The sequence below is a fragment of the Podarcis raffonei genome, chromosome 5 (assembly GCF_027172205.1).
Source record: "Podarcis raffonei isolate rPodRaf1 chromosome 5, rPodRaf1.pri, whole genome shotgun sequence".
NCBI lineage: Eukaryota > Metazoa > Chordata > Lepidosauria > Squamata > Lacertidae > Podarcis > Podarcis raffonei.
Genome location: NC_070606.1, coordinates 97,154,346 through 97,159,193, shown reverse-complemented (window position 1 = coordinate 97,159,193; position 4,848 = coordinate 97,154,346).

Genomic DNA, 4,848 nt, shown 5'->3' with positions numbered 1-4,848 from the left:
GCAACATCCCAAAGGGCCTCATCCTACAGTGACTCTCTCTCTCTCCTGGGAAAGTCGGGCTGTGGGCCTCTCGTTATCAATTTTTGCGAACGGGTTTTGTTTTATGTCTGGATTTTAACCCAAGCCAGCAGCAGCGGGGACAGCAGCCCTCCAGGCATCCCCAGCTGCTGCAGGGACCTGAGTCCTCCTCGGCTCCTGGCTTTTTAGACCCTCCTTTTCTTAAACAAGCCCCTTGCAAAGGACACAGAGGAGCTGAGAGCAGCCCGTGAAGGGATTCCTGTGCCTTAAGGCAATCCTTGCTTCTGTGTTTGTGGCTGTGGCCATGTGGGCATAATAATAATAAAAAAAACCTTGGCCAACAACACCCGTGTGTGCGTGTGTGTTTGTGCAGGTTTCCGTCGTCCTGATTTCGCTGGCATTTTCTCATTTGACATTTCAACACGAGAGGAAGTTCCGAAACGATTGTGAAGCAGCAATGATGCTGTTATCTTCCTCTTTCAATTCCACACACTCATCTCCATCCTCTGCAAAAACAGCACCGTCGCTTGGGAGAGAAACGACGGGGACAAACAATAAATCTGGTTGTGTGTGTTTTAGCTAGTTGAATCAGGGCTGGTGAGTGTGGAAGGAGGACTAAAAGAAGACTAGGAATTTTGGAAAGGGGACGGAGCTCTCCCTACCACCACTGCCGCCCAGAGAAGAAAACCTGCTAGCAGGTGGGGAAATCAGCAAATGGAGAAAACAAGTTCTTACATTTGGATGAAAGTAGAACTCATTGTCCCCAAAGTAATAGAAAAGATTCAGAAATTTGGGGAAGTGGCAGGATTTAAATTAAATAAGAATAAAACCCAACTATTAGTCAAAAAGGGATGCGGGTGGCGCTGTGGGTAAAAGCCTCAGCACCTAGGGCTTGCCGATCGAAAGGTCGGCGGTTCGAATCCCCGCGGCGGGGTGCGCTCCCGCTGATCGGTCCCAGCACCTGCCAACCTAGCAGTTCGAAAGCACCCCCAGGTGCAAGTAGATAAATAGGGACCACTTACTGGCGGGAAGGTAAACGGCGTTTCCGTATGCTGCGCTGGCTCGCCAGATGCAGCTTGTCACGCTGGCCACGTGACCCGGAAGTGTCTCCGGACAGCGCTGGCCCCCGGCCTCTTAAGTGAGATGGGTGCACAACCCCAGAGTCTTTCAAGACTGGCCCGTACGGGCAGGGGTACCTTTACCTTTACCTTTATTAGTCAAAAATTTGAAGGAAGAAGAAAAAAAAGATTTAGAGCAAAATATTGAGATAGAAGTCCATAAAAAGGTTGAGTATTTAGGGATATGGCTAACATCAAGAAATATCTTTTGGGGGAGGGAAAAATGGGGGGGTGAGGATGGTGTATTTTTGATAAATTGTTATTTTGAAACTCCTAATAAAAAAAATATTTTTTAAAAAAGAAAGTAGAACACATTGTAGGAGGAGAACCTTCTGGGATCACAAACCCATAGAACTGCAGACCTGGAAGGGACCACGTGGGTCATCTAGTCCAGCCCCCTGCAATGCAGGAATCGTTTTGCCCTACATGGAGCTCGAACCCATGACCCCAAGAAGAAGCTAAATGCCAATGGGATTGGGGGGGGTGTACAGTCAGCCAAGGGGCCACCATCACTTTGAATGCAGTAAAAAAAAGCAGAGTAAACTGTTTGCAGTCGGAGGCAAGCAAAAGCCGCACCTATTTTGTGTGAGAGGAAAGGCAGTGGTGTACTGCTTGCTCAGTTCGGGGAATGTGCTTCATGCTTGCTGCAGAGATAAGGGTATAGTCAAGACACACTTAAAATATTCTGAAAATATTGCAACACTTTTCTTACCCTTGGTTAAACTCATTTACTTTATCTGTATTAATAATGTCATCTGTATTTTGATCCTTCTGGGCATATCCTAACTGGAGCAGGTCACAGCTAGGGCTGGGCGACAACTGGTTTTCAACAGTGCGATATATCACCAGCTGAACAATGTGGTATACCGATATCACCATTTCTAAAATAAGGATGGAGCTGGTGTGTGTGTCCGTGTGAAACTACAGAAAAGTAGAATTTAGCTCCCTCTGCGTCAGCTGAGTTAAATCCTGCTTTTTGCAGGGTCTGGGGGTGCCCAGTGCAAACTCGATTGAACTCCCTGTGCATTAGCTGGTGCTCAATCCTCCTTCTACAGTCACGTTTCCACTTGCCAGGAGAAACATTATGGTTTCAAAACCAAGCCAGTTTGCCCCCTTCTCAATTCCCCCTCCCTCCGCTTTAGTGGCTTAACATTCAGCCAAATGAAGAGTTCTGCTGGACTCAAAAGCTCGCTCTCTATTTTGTAACATTTTTCTGGTTGCCCATAATAATGGGACTTCAGAGCTTTTCAGGGGGGAAAGCGGCACGCTGATGCCATCTTCCTCTTCCTCTTCCCCTGCTTAGCTTCTCTCTAAGAAAAACTTACTTCAGCTAGAAAATAGCACCCCAGGAGATGACGATGTTGTTCCTGTTATGAAATAAGTGGTGGAGCTCCAGCCACATCCCTGGTACTCAACCCAACGCACCTGGGAACATTGCTCCTTTAATTCTCCTCTGTCCTCTCAACATAAGGCGCCCTGAGACAGCTCCCTGTCAGGCCTCATTAGCAACATTGCAGGATTTGCAGACTGTGAGTCTCCCTGCTTCCTAGCTGACACAAAGACATATGCAACCTAAAGGCTGTTTGTTTTTATTGACATCCCGTGGTGCTCACAGTTGGCACTGCCCGGGCACAGACTTGCTTTGCTTCAGCAAGATGGCTGCATGTCGTGCGTTCGGACCACACCCTGCACCGAGGAGACCATTGTTTGCAACGGCAGAAAGACTGGAATAAGCTGCATTCAAATTTGTGCAGGAACTTGCCACGATGACCTTCTCTGGGGAGCTGCCATTGCTTCTTGCTTCCTTCCTCAAAGTATAACCCAAGGAAAGTCCCATCCAGATAATTGTGAGCCTGTTGGATCAGGCCAATACCCCACCTAGTCCAGCATCCTGTTCTCGCAGTGGCCAACCAGATGTCTGCGAGAAACCAGAGAGCAGAATATAAGCACAGGAGTTCTCTCTCCCCTCCTGCGGTTTGGAAAGGAAATAACATCCCAACAAAAAGGGAATGGTTAAGTACCGTATTTTTCGCTCTATAAGATGCACCAAACCACAAGACGCGCCTAGTTTTTAGAGGAGGAAAACAAGAAAAAAAAATATTCTGAATCTCAGAAGCCACAACAGCAAGAGGGATCGCTACGCAGTGAAAGGAGCGATTCCTCTTGCTCTTCTGGCTTCTGGGATAGCTGCGCAGCCTGCATTCGCTCCATAAGACGCACACACATTTCCCCTTACTTTTTAGGAGGGAAAAGTGAGTCTTATAGAGCAAAAAATACGGTAAACTATGTGAGTATCTGGAGTCAGCAAAATTGACAGATGTAATAAGGCATAAATCTAAAATTATGGTACAGAAAAAATGGGAATGCTTAAATGAATATTTACACAAACGGATCAAACAAGAAAATTTGGTTGTGCTTAGACTAACCTTGTGAAGAATATAGAGAATACAAAGATTAGTCGGACTATGAAAGAATTTAAGGAAAGGAAGAGACGTGTGGTGAATGCGGTGGAAGTCTTTTATAATATTTTAACTAGGATTTATATATCGTTATGTTTGAAGTACGAATTTGGAATAATTGATTATGAAAAGTATTTTTTTTCTTCATTATTTTTCTTGTTTCTTTCTTTTATCTTTTATCTTTCTTCTTTTCTAGTCTGCATTCTGGAAAATAGTGTAGATGAAGGTTTTAATGTTTGGTTATGTATTGTTTCTATTTTTTCTTTTCATATTTTTGTAACATTTAATAAAATTAAATAAAAATAAATAAATAAAGAATTTGCCTCATCATTTCTTAAAGCCAGTCCAGCACGGCTTCCTGTGGGAGTTCTGCAGTCTAACTATGCACCATGTGAACTACAGCTCCCATCAACCCAAGCCAATTGTCAGGGATGGGAGTTGTAGTCCAAAACAACTGCCGGGCACCACATTGGCTGCCTGTGGTGTGATGCATCTTACAGCCCCTTTAACCCCCTCAACTGTTCTTGGTTTCCAGACCTCCCCCAAACTGGCTGCCTCCAGATGTTTTGGACTACAATTCCCATCGGTCCCAGCTGGAATGGCTGATGGGAGTTGTAGTCCATTACATCTGGATGGGAGGCCAGCAGGTAGGTTGAGATGGTGGAGGAGGCTTTGCTTTACATTTCTGTTAGAGTAAATCTGCCAAGCTGGTGCCCTCCAAATGTCAGCCTCTCAAGCCCTGGACCAGCTACTTTCCAAGGCGGCTGCTGTCCCCCAACAGCTGCTGTCAACTACAACTCCCATGAGCTCCGGCCAGCATAGCTCTACTAGATGGTGCTGGTGGGAATCGAAGTCTGAAGCATCTAGCAGGCACCATCTGGGGGGCGGCTGGTACACTCTGGCAGGCAGAGCTACATTCCGCCCTGTACTTTGGTCTTGTTTGGATTCACCTTGACTTGTAAACTCCAATGTATTTGTATGTGTTTTTCAAATTCCATTGTTTGACATGCTCAGACACCGTTTTGCATTGCCCTTCTGGTTTTAAGCGAGTAAATGCAACATTGGGCAGGAAGGGAACGTGCATCCTGGGCAATTTCCAGTCGTCAGCAGCCCAGACCAGATCTGCCCAGTTCTATGGAAGGAAGCAGGACTCGGTTTTTCCATGCGTGTTGACTTCCCAAAGTGTCCTTGCCACTCAGTTCAGCGGAAGCAGCTAAGGAGGCAGGCAAGAGCTTTGCAGTGACCTCCGGGGC